The sequence below is a fragment of the Lissotriton vulgaris genome, chromosome 2_2 (assembly GCF_964263255.1).
Source record: "Lissotriton vulgaris chromosome 2_2, aLisVul1.2, whole genome shotgun sequence".
Classification (NCBI taxonomy): Eukaryota; Metazoa; Chordata; class Amphibia; order Caudata; family Salamandridae; genus Lissotriton; species Lissotriton vulgaris.
In genome coordinates, this window is record NC_141688.1 from 256,809,159 (window position 1) to 256,822,033 (window position 12,875).

Sequence of the window (12,875 nt, forward strand, 5' to 3'; positions counted from 1 at the left end):
GAAGGCTGAGAGGGCAGGCCTGGGACCGCGGGACCAAGAGAACGCCACCTGTGCTCCCCGGCCTTTTAAACCCCCTGTTTGGTCAGGCCGGTTCTAATCGGCCTGACCCCTGCTAAACTTGACCCGGAACTTAAGCAATCTAATCGCTTCTGGGTCACTGGGGAGTCCCATGGCCCAATCGATGGAGAGGCGCACCGACTGCATCATGATGCCGCCGCGGGGCGCGCCCGACCATGGGTGGCAGGCGAGGGGGAGGGAGGGCCGGTGCCCCGCCATACCTGCTGCGGGCCGAAGACGGCCCTCGACTTTCTCTCTGGTGGTGTTCTTTGCCATCCAGATATCGATTAATGTAGTCAACCCAGAGCGTATGTGTCCATAACCGTCTTTGAAATTTGAAAACCAGGTTTGATTCTTTGTTACAGCTCAACATCCTGCAATTCTGGGCACATCACTTAACTTCCCTGTGGCTAAAAAAAATAATTAAAAGAATGAGTGCGGGTTGCTGTGCTGCATGGGTGACATGCACACAGCATGGTTAGAGTGCTGAGTGCACATAGAGTATGTTGGCCTGTTGACACATACGCACACACAAGGTGACACTGTCCGTGTACACACTCTTACAGGTGGTACAGGTTACACACAGAACTGACCCTGCGAACAGACATATACGCAGTAAAATGTCGACCCACACATTCTAGGAATTAAAGTGCATCAGTCTTGTGATGCACAACAGCATTTCCAGATCTGCATAATTACACTACTTAAATCTCAGTGTTACATTCTACAAATTGTAATATAACTTTCCAGTGAGCTGCGTCGCTGTGCTGCTGGAACACTGCCACCTTTTTCCAGGATTTCCATGTGCCATTCCAGGAACGGTATTACTTAATGTTTGGAATGTAGGCATCACATGTTAAGAAATTCTTTCCCTAGTGAGGCCTTTGGACTGAGTCAGGGGCAATACCTCCACTACAGGGGAATCCAGGAGATGGCGAGGGCGACCTGGCCGCGGTTTCCGGAGGCGCCTCCGATGTCCCACACCCTCAACATCCTACTTACTTGTGGTAGAGGACGACGGCTGATCCCATTGTTGTATTCGGCCATGCAGCAGGACTCGGACCCGCCGGTATCACCAGCCTTGGCGGCCTGGGAAGCAGACCTTGGTATTGCCCTGGAGTCCGGACAGCGCAAACACATCGGAGCCCTCACCCGTAAGGTGTCGTGCAATGTGAGGTTCAAACTAATTTACTTCAACTTTGTACATCACACCTATATGACCCCGGTCTTCCTACGCCGTATCTCTGAAGACAGACGGGACAATTGCCCTAGGTGTGGGGCGGAGGGGGCGGGATTTTTGCATCTGGCCTGGGAGTGCCTTCTGGTTGAGTACTTTTGGAGGCAAGTGGTGGAGCGCATTCGGAGTGTCACGGGTCTCCGGATCGCCTTGATTCCTCTTCACTATTTGTTGGCCTTGGTCCCCAAGCCCAAGAAGAGAAACTTATCCTATAAGATGTTGCAGCTGCTCCTGGTGTTAGCGAGGTGTAGGGTGGCTATCACCTGGATGGGTCATAGGGCCACTGAGTTGTCGCTGTGGCTTAGGGATGTCCGGGAATGGTCCTTGGCTCAGGAAACACACATGCAGCACACACGCAGGGATGAAAGGCTGCAGGAGGACCTGCTTGCATGGAGGATGATGTGTGCTGTGGGGTCGTCCTGTAGTGACTCAGATGCTACCAGTGCTGAACAGTTACCCTGGAGGAGTCGGACTCCGAAGGAGCGGGTGCCGGAAGCGGGGATGGGGGGACTGTCCTGGAGTAGTGCCCTCCTGGTAACGCATGTATAATCCCTGTTGTAATTGTGATTTCCTTTGCCTCCCAAAGGTTCTGCTTATAATTCTGTTCCCTGTGCCCGAGTGGGCCCTGATGAGATGAACACACTGTACACATATGGTTTAATAATGATGCCAAGTTTGGGGAGGGACTGTTTCAGTGTTACCTTGTTACACTAAAGTATTCAACTGATAAAAATGTTAAAATGTGATGATGCACTCTTACCTTGCAGCTGATAGCGCCTACATGTTTCTTACTATAAATGCGGAGTTCCTTAGTTCCTTACCATATTGCCACCCAGCCCCCGGGATGTGGGCTGAATGGCTGTGTTTTTCTTATTCATACTTAGGTCTTCCGGACCGAGTCTCAATTTAAGCTAAGGAAGATCCAATTGCATGATAGGCCATGTTACTGAACCCACCCGCAAGCCCACCAGCACTCATAGGCCTCGATCTTCAGGAAGCCCTCCCATTTCCTGCATTCCTGACATGTAACTGCCTCTACCCAGCCCTTCGGAATTCAGAGAGTCCACAGCACCTTTTTTTCCTCACTTTAGAGAAGAGCACCCACGCAGCACTCTATCAAATATGTATTAGAAAACATGCAGGTCTGTGCATTGATGTGGCTGTGGCCTAACTGCCAGAGCTGCCGACTTTGGAGCTCAAAAACAAGTGGGCATATTACCAACAAAGTGGCGAAGAGAGGTGTTAGCCGCCTTGGCTTAACGCGTCCCTTCGCCACTTCGGAAACGCTAGGTTGCACCATATTACCAAGTCTATGGTGCAGCCTAGTGTTTCCCCCTGTGATGGCGATAAGTTTTACAACTTAACACCTTAGCTGCGTGTAAATATCCCTCCCCAGTGCTGCGCTGTCCATTGGAACTAGTGCTGAATGGACGTCCAATGGACGTGCGCAGCACTGGGGAGGTAGCGCTCGTGACGACCGTTGGTCGTCAGCAGCGCTTAAGAGGTTAACGCCAGCGCAGACAGGGAAGGTTTGTTTATGTACAGGAAGGTGTTCCTTCCTGCACATAAACAAAGCTTAACTGCCATTTTGTCACTTACATGTGTGCTGCTTCAAGCTTTGCATTTTTAAAAATCGGTTTGTTTAAACAAACCTTGGCATTTTACGTTTTGCAGCACACATGGAAAAAGCAAAAACGAGGAGAAATTAAGCATTTCTCAGATAAAGGTAATAGAATCCTGCCCTGAGGAATAGAAAGTGGAAACAAACAGAAACATTTCTATTGAAATATCTAACATGTTGTTGATCACAACAGGCCTAGGGTGTGTGGCCAGACATTAGCCACATTATGGTGGTGCCGACTGATTGGAGCTTTACCTCAATGAGATAGCCAATAGGAAACATATAGGCCATTGCTGTTTTCATTTATAGCTCAGGCTGGCCTCCACTGTTCCTTTGGTGACAAGTGAAACATATATATATATATATAGCTATATATGAATGGGCCTCGCTTCACACAGTATAGTTAAGCTAGAAATGATGACACGATTCTCCAAGTAACCTCTTTGGTGCAGTTCATCAAAAAAATGTCATATAATTTTTGCCAGCTGCTATCTTTTACCATGTTGTATAGGGGGAACAAATCATGTCTATTGCTTATGCAAGTCTGGGATGAGTGTAAGTTTCTTGCAATCCACACTGTGGCTAAGGTTACCAATAGGTTGTAGGGAACAGGTAAGCCCTAGAGCAATGCTTGTAATGACTCTATGATGCCAGCTTGCCTGTAAGCCTGTTATTCGAGTAGGCCCTCCCACCTCCCAACCTGAGGGTTGACCTAAAGCTTCCACATCCACAGTGCTAAAAGCAAAAGAATAGGTGCTTTTAAGAAAAGCTGTGACCATCATAGATAACAGAAATAAACGTTGTTGCATAGGCATGAAGGATAACTAGGAGCCTTATGGGTGGGCTAGTGTTAAGGTAATCAATAATTGGAGAGAAGTTAGGTATAAGGTTCCTGTAACACGTGAAGTGGGAGCCAAAGGGGGGGGCATAAGTTAGGTTGTTTGTTTATTTCGTACTTTTAAGATCTTCTGAGATTCTCAAAGATAATATATGTATATTATAAATGTAAAACATAAATAAATAAATAAATAAATAAATACGTGTTTGGAAACTGTAAAAAAAAAGTAGACTATTGATTTGTGAAGGCGATCTCTTTACAACTGAGCACCTTAACTGCTGGGCCTCCCCCAGTGCTGAGCCCTTTTTTGGCTATTTTTGGGTAGTATGTGCCTAGAGTTCCATAACTTCTTTTTCCACTTAAGGTATCCATGCCAAATTTGCATCCTTGTTTTCCAACAACCTTGGTATCCTAAGGGCACCCAGGGTTTGTGGTTTCACCTAGAGGAAAAAGAGAAAATAGGCAAAATATAGCTACATTTGTACTTTTGGGGGGAAAATGTTCTCTGGATAAAATATTTTTTCCTTTAAAATGACATCAACAAATATTTTACTGTGCTAAAGTCACCATCTTCCAAGCTTTCAACAACTTGTATAGCCGAATAAAGTAAACTATTTTTTTTAACAGTTTTTACTTTTTTGAAAGAGGTAGCCCATTTTTTATATTTTACGTGCACTCAACCTACTTCCAGTTTTTGGTGGAAACCAGTGAGAACTCCAGCGGTGATCCAGGAGAGCTATATATTTCTGAAACGTATACAAAATTCCAAATTCATCAAGGAGTCACCTGTGTATATCCCTTAAGAGTTTCCCATAGAAACAAACTGTTGATATATATTTTGAAAATGTGTGGGGAAAAAAATGGCCATTTGTGACTCTTTCATCTGTGACTTTTTGTCAAAATGACTGATTTACAAAGGCAATAAACCATTATGTCCACCAGACCCTTCCAGTTGCTGGGATATATAGGGTGCAGGTTTGCCAAGAACCCAAAGTCTCTCGATCAAACAACTGAGCTGCAACGTAATGGTCCATAACACAGATTGGATACATCACTTTTTTCCACTCAAAACTGACAATTGTTTTGCAAAGTCGGTAGCTGTGCACTTTGAGCCCGAGCTCAGCCGGCACCTAGGGAAACCTAGCAAATGAACACATTTTTGACAGATAGGCACCTGGAGGAATCCGGGGGTGGGGGTGACTTGTGTGGTTTTTACCAGGTTTTGTTTTAACACAGAATCCCTAGCAAACATTATACCTTGACTAAAAAAACATTTTCCTCACATTTCTGTGATGGAAAGTTCTGAATCTTGCAAGGAGCCTCAAACTTCCTTTCACCCAGCATTCCCCTAAATCTCCCAATCAAAATTTTACCTCACTTTTGAGTGTAGGCCTAGTGTTTGTGATAGGTAACAGCACAAACCCCAACATGGATTCATCACATTTTTCTACTCAAAACGGACCCTTTTTTTGCAAAGTGGGTAGCTATGGATGTTGGGCCGTAGCTCAGGTTGCACTTAAAGAAACTTTGTGAACCTGCACAATTTTTAAAAGTAGACTACTAGCGGAGTCCAGGGATGCATGACTTGGTTGACTATCACTAGTTAAATTTATCCAGAAGGCCTTGCAAACTTTGTTAAAAAAAAAGAACATATTATCCTCATATTTCTGTGATGAACAGTTCTAGAATCTGTAGAAAGCCTTACATTTCCTACCAGCCTGAATACCCACTTGTCCACCAATATGAATGGTACCCAACTTGTGTCAGTGGCCCACAACACAAAAGACTCTACAGCACTACATTGATAGATAAGCAATAGGGGTAGCTGTCTTTTTGATGCTCTGCTGTGGCACTACCCATGTAAACCGTTGAACCATAGGCATTTTTTAAACCTACACCACCAGTGGATTGCAGGGTGGCACGCCTTGTGTACATCCCATGAGTTTGCCCTACCCCCAATGCCCAGCAAACCTCAAACTTTGCCTGAAATGCCACATTTTCCTTAAATTTTTGTAATGGAAACTTACGGGATCCGCAGTAGAGCAGAGTGGTAGGACTTTTGTGCATCCCTGCGAATGTTGGAGGTTTCCATCACAGAAATGTATGATTTCAAGCAAAGTTTGCAGGGCAGTGTGGGTAAGAAAACCGTGTGCGATCTTGCAAGGCACACCACTCTGGAATTAACTGTTTGTCTAGATTTTAAAAATGTCTGTGGTTGGTAAGTTTCTATAGGTGATAGCTGAGCATAGCTCCATATCACTGCAGCTACCCCTACCGCTGATCTCTCAGTGTATCGCTAGAAAGCTCTTTGTGTCAAAGTCTCTTGTCCCACCCACACAAGTGTGGTACTATTTGAATTTGGAGACTTGGGGGAACACAATGTGGTAGGACGTTTGGGGCTCTCTGTAGATTACAGACGTTTTCCTCACAGAAATGTAAGGAAAATTGGGCCCATATTGATCAAGGTTTTGTGCTGCCCTTGTGCCATGTAAGTTGGCACAAGGGCAACGCAAAACCTAAATTAGATTTATCAAGTCACAGAAGGCCAACTTGTGTAGCCCTGTGTGGCTTCATGAATCGAAAGTAATGCATGGCAGAACGTTACTCTGCCGCAGGGAGGCATTCCATGGGTGGAGCCTGGGTGTCCACACACATCCACTCATGATTTCTGACACATTTCCAGATTTACCAACACTGGCATCAGAATTGTACTTGCCCCCCCTCCACCAGTGGTGCAACAAGGAGAAATAATATTATGTCTCTTTGTAATTTCCTCTTTCTAAGTATGTTGTAATTTGTAGCACACATAGAAAGAGGAAAATTCCTCTCAGTACTATTTTTGTGCCGGTAAGTGCCCCATCCTTCACTAATACAATCCTGCCAGAAATGCAACATGACACAAGGGTGCCTGCCTTGGACTTCGGCAGCCACAAGTGTACCTGTGCTAGGAAAGGACACAAATGCACTGTACAGGATAAAAACTGTGCCTACAGTCCATTCCTGCCGTTTCATGTTCCTTTTCATGAGAGTAGCAAGGTGGCTTGCTGCTTTGAGTGAATATTTGATAAAGAAGGGCCTCTGTGCTTTTAGTCAAAGTTTGAGGTTTGCAGGGCATTGTGGGTATGAAAATGGTGTGGGATTCAGGTGAATCACACCACCTAGGACTCCCCTGCATGTCTAGTTTTCATAAGTGTCATGGTCTGATAAGTCTTTCAAGGTGGCAGCCTACCCAAGCCAAAATAGTGCAGCCATTCACTATTTTGGGAGTCCGCCTGCTCTCCTGGCCCATATGTAAAAACAACACCCAATCGAATAAATGTCCTCCCACATGCCATTGGGTTGGGGTGCTTTGGTCTGCAGGGTCGCAGAAAGACTGTTCAAGTTCAAGTTCAAGAATTTGTATAGCGCACTAATCACCCAGAGGGTCTCAAGGCGCTTGGGGAGGGGGTTCATTATTTATCGAATAGCCAGGTTTTAAGTTCTTTTCTGAAGGAGATGTGGTTCTGTGTAAGGCGGAGGTGAGTGGGGAGTGAGTACCAGGTCTTGGCCGCCAAGTAGGAGAAGGATCTACCTCCCATGGTGGATCTCTGGATATGCGGAACTGCGGTGAGGCCTTGATTGGAGGATCTTAGTTGGTGGGTGGGTGTGTAGAAGGATAATCGAGTGTTGAGGCATTCGGGCCCTAGTTTGTAGAGGGTCTTGTGTGCGTGGGTGAGGAGACGGAATGTTATTCTTTTGTTGACGGGAAGCCAGTGGAGGTCTTTCAGGTGGCCGGTAATGTGATCTTGGCGAGGGATGTCCAAAATGAGTCTCGCTGATGCGTTTTGGATGCGTTGGAGTTTTTCTGTAATTTGGCTGTAATTCTTGCGTAGAGGGTGTTTCCGTAGTCTAGTCCACTCATAACCAGTGTGTGGGTGACAGTCTTTCTTGTCTCGGCGGGGATCCAGTGGAAGATTTTTTTGAGCATACGCAGTACGTTGAAGCAGGAGGATGAGACGGCGTTGACTTGTTTGTTCATCGAGAGTGAGGAGTCTAGGATGAAGCCAAGGTTACGTGCGTGGTCTGTGGGTATGGGTGCAGAGCCCAGATCCGAAGGCCACCATGAGTCGTCCCAGGCAGAGGGGGATGATCCTAGGATGAGCACTTCCATTTTGTCTGAGTTAAGTTTTAGGCAGCTGTGTTTCGTCCATTCGGCTACTTCTTTCATGCCTTTGTGAAGATTGGTTTTGGCGGTGTTGGGGTCTTTGGTGAGGGAAAGGATCAGCTGGGTGTCGTCAGCGTAGGAGATGATGTTAAGGTTGTGATGACGCGCGATGGAAGCGAGTGGGCTCATGTAGACGTTGAAGAGGGTGGGACTGAGTGATGATCCTTGTGGTACACCGCAGATGACTTCGGTGGCCTCTGATTTGAATGGGGGAAGTCGGACTCTCTGAGTTCTCCCAGCTAGGAACGAGATGATCCAGTCCAAGGCTTTTCCTTTTATGCCGATGTTGCTGAGGCGTTGTGTGAGGGTGATGTGACAGACAGTGTCGAAGGCGGCGGAGAGGTCGAGTAGAATGAGGGCCATTGTTTCTCCATTGTCCAGTAGTTTTTGAATGTCGTCTGTTGCTGCGAGGAGGGCGGTTTCGGTGCTGTGTTTGGCTCGAAAGCCAGACAGTGAGGGATCGAGGGAGTTGTTGAATTCGAGGAAGGTGGTGAGTTGGCTATTGATGGCTTTCTCGATGACTTTGGCCGGGAATGGGAGGAGGGATATGGGGCGGTAGTTTTTAAGTTCAGAGGGGTCTGCTGTGGATTTCTTCAGGAGGGCGCTGACTTCGGCATGTTTCCAGCTTTCTGGGAAGATAGCAGAGTTGAAGGAGCAGTTGATGACATCACGGAGATGGGGTGCGATGATGGAGTCTGCTTTGTTGAAGATGTGGTGGGGACATGGGTCGGTTGGCGAGCCAGAGTGGATGGAATTCATTAGGCGGATGGTGTCTCCAGTGGTGATTGGGTTCCAGGCGCTGAGGTTGTTCGAGGGCGGTTTAGGTTCTGAGGGGGGTGGAGAGGATTGTTCGTTGGAACTGTTTTCGAAGCTGTTATGTATGTTGGCAATTTTGTTGTAGAAGAAGGAGGATAACGAATCGCAGAGGTCTTGGGAGGGAGTGATGTCGTTTGAGGCTGCGGTGGGGTTGGTGAATTCTTTGACTATGTTGAATAGTTTCTTGCTGTTATGGGCGTTGTTGTCGAGTCGATTCTTGAATGCTGATTTCTTGGTGGATTGAATCAGCTAGTGGTGTTTGCGGGTGGCTGCCTTGAAGGTGGTCATGTTGTCGGAGGTTGGGTTTTTTCTCCATGTTTTCTCGAGAGTACGGCATAGTTTCTTGGATTTATTAAGGTCATCGTTGAACCAGGGGGCCTTTTTGCTGTCTTGTTTGGTATGATGGTTTTTCAAGGGTGCTAATTCATCAGCGCTGTGAGTGATCCATTGTTTGAATTTGATGGCAGCTTGGTTTGGGTCCGATGAGGGGGCGGGTGGGTTTTCGTTGAGCGATGTGAGGAGTTGGTCGGTGGTGATTTTGTTCCAATTTCTTTGGGGAATAGGTTGTGTGGGGTTGTGGGTCGAGGTGGTTTTGTAGCTGAAGTGAACACAACTGTGGTCCGTCCAATGGAGAGCTGTGGTGCGATCGAAGGAGATGTGTTTGCTGGAGGTGAAGATTGGGTCGAGCGTATGTCCGGCTACATGGGTGGGGGTGTCAACAAGTTGTTTGAGACCGAGATTGGCCAGGTTGTCAAGAAGGGTGGTGGTGTTGCCGTTGTTTTTCTTTTCCAGGTGGAAGTTGAGGTCTCCTAGTAGAATGTAGTTCTCGGAGGCGAGGGCATGTGGACTGATGAAGTCAGTGATGTCTTTGCTGAATTGTTTACGGGTTCCTGGAGGCCTGTAGATGAGGGTGCCTCTGAGTGTGGTCCTAGGGTCGGTGTGGATCTGGAAGTGGAGATGTTCAGCAGTTGTAAGGTTATCGTCGGAGCAGGTCGTGATTTTGATGTTGTTCTTGTGGACGATGGTGATTACTCCTCCTGTTTGGGCGGTGCGGTCTTTTTGGATGATCTTGTAGTTGTCCGGGATGGCTATGGCGATGTCTGGTGTTGATGATGCATTCATCCAGATTTCAGTAAGGAAGGCGACGTCCGGTGATGTAGTGTCAAGTAGATCCCAGAGTTCAGTGGCGTGTCTGTGGACCGAGCGGGTGTTCAGCAGGATGCACTTCAGGTGGTTAGAATCGGAGCTGTGTTTGGGGTTAGTGGATGTGGTATGGGTCTTGATGCTGGTATATTTACAGGAATGGCAAGCAAAGGGACCGTGGGTACGCCCCGGGACAGCTTCGTAGCATTGAGGTGTGCGCCCGGGGTTGAGGGCTAGGAGGGTGGCGGCGTCAAACGTTATGATGGAGGAGTGCGGTTTGCGGGGAGCAGGGGGTCTGGCGCTGGGCGCGGTCCAGGCGTGGACGGGCGTAGACAGGCTTGTGAGTGTGGTACCTGATGTTAGAATAGGCCAGACTTAGTTTACATTCTTGTCTCACATTATATCAAAAATCTAATTTAATGGTATAAGTAAATGCTTTGCATCTTTCATGCAAAAGTTATTTTCAAAAAAGTATGCTTTGATTTGCCTGGGAGTTATCTGGATCTAATTGCAGCTCTAACTGCTCCAACAGATGACATCTGCATCCTACTTGACAGAGGAGAAACAGCCACCCTGATCCTGCTCGACCTCTCTGCATGAAAGATGTAAAACATTTACTTATACCATTAAATTAGATTTTAGATATAATGTGACAAAAAATGTAAACTAAGTCTCTACCATTTTCTCAAGCAGAATTTTTAAATCTATATTTATTCACAGCTCAACCTGGCCTTAGAAAATTAGACTTTGCCCCCATAGTGAAAAACAGCCATTGGTCACTATTATCTGTGTAGTATATGTTTTCTTTAATATTTAGAGTGTACCACTTGAAATGTATGTAATGAATAAAAGTGGGTTTCCAATATGGCAAAGCAGTTTTCCTGGTGCCATGATACAATGGTGTTCCCTGGAGCCATACGGTTTAGTCATACGTGAAGGTGGTTCACCTGTACAGGGAAGCATCCAGTCCTTATTTTAAAACAGTGGTTGTCACTGGGGGTCACTGGCACGCATTTATGAGGACTGCCACTTTTATTTCCTCATTAGACATTTCCTGGGAGCAAAAGAGGTAATACAGTCAATCAATCAGTCAGGACCTATGTAGTGTGGATTGTCATCAGTTTTCCTGGTGCTAAGAGGAAGAAGATTTGTTGAGAATGTGAATAGTTTAGAAGCAGGCTGACGAGATGGCGTTCACCTGGTGTTTCATGGAGAGTTTGCTGTCTAGGATGATGTCGATGTTGCAGGTATGGTCTTTTGGAGCGGGGTTGGGACCGAGTTCCTGTGGCCTCTAAGAGTCATTCCAGAGCGTGGTATGTCTGCCGAACATCATCAATGGGTCAATGACAATCATGTTCAAAGTCTTTGAAAATCATGTTGGAAGTCTATAAAGCCAAATGTTTACCACTCTCTACTTTAGGTAGTGAAATATGGGGCTATACGAATATGGATTCTCTTGTGACTGCTGAGCATAAATACCTTAGATGGCTTCTAGGTCTAGGGCAAAGTATTGCTACAGAAATTCTACATGAAGAGTTACAAATTAGTTACATTGTTGATTATATTTGGTTGCGTCTTCTCTTGCACTGGTGTAGTGTATGGTTAAATGTTGTTTTAAGTTTGAATAGATTAATTATGCTTTCATTTAATAGATAAAGTATATAAAATGCACTGGTTGGTTTATATTAGAGAACATTTTTTGAAAAATTATGTAGATCAGAGTTATATATTAATCCATCCAGCATTAACAAATATGATGTGGTATGTGTTGTAACCTTACTTGCTGTGACTTCCCCGTTACCCACCCCTCTCCCCTCTCCCCACTTGGTATGGTCCGCTCTGCCTCCGGGAGCGTGAGTTAGAATGTTCGTAGTGAGAGTCAGCCGCCAAGCTAGGAGCACCTGTTTACATATGACTGAATAAAATTCAATCTTGGAACCTTCTTTGAGTAGTGATTCTTTACTACATTTCTGGCGACGAGGACGTGGAGCTGAGCCAGGGTCACTTGTTGTGACTTCCCCGTTACCCACCCCTCTCCCCTCTCCCTCTTGGTATGGTTCGCTCTGCCTTCGGGAGCGCGAGTTAGAATGTTTGTGGTGAGAGTAAGCCGCAAAGCTGGGAGCACCTGTTTACAGATGACTGAATAAAATTCATTCTTGGAACCCTCTTTGAGTAGTGATTCTTTACTACATTTTGGCGACGAGGACGCGGAGCTGAGCCAGGGTCTGTGTGGTGCCTTCCCCCCTGGATAAATTTGAAACTTGTGCAGAGATTTGAATTGAAAAGGAAGACTCACCCAGTTGATGATTGAAGATCACAGGACAGCGGACATACCGGCAATACAGGCTGTACTCATCGAGGTGATCCCTTGGGGGACGTGAGGTTCTCGCTTCCGGAACGTTAAAGGAAGTCGGGTGTGTGGCCTCGGTGAAGGTGAGCTTGTGCCGTGTGGAGGAGAGGAACCTTCCCTCCTCGTTTGAAGTCTGACTGGCGTCGGTGGATCTGGTAACCAGTGTCCCTTTTTAGTGTCCTGCGGTGGTGAAAGCAACATATGAGGAAGCAGCAGCAGGTAGAGCCGGGACGGTTGGGTGTGACGCGATTGTGTGAGAGTTCTCCCGTAGCGGAACACGGATCTGTCACAACTGTGAGAGAAGACGCTGAGGTGGAGCGTGTGAGGAGGAACGACTGCTGTTGGCGTTGAGGAGGAGTTGAGCTGGACTGTCGGGGCAGAGCAATTCTGGCACATTCTTCTTTCGATGTCCGTTGTGTCGAAGACGGGATCCGTCAGTAACAGTGCACTCTTCATCTTCCGTCTTCGTGACAAGATTTGGGCAGTCTTCAACCAGACTGGTTGCTGATAGGGAGCAAAGGCTGATTTGAGAAGCTGTCCCAAGTAGTGAATCTTTCGGCTGGATAACCCACCCCTGAAGAAGTTGAAGTATGACATGGTGAGGTGTTG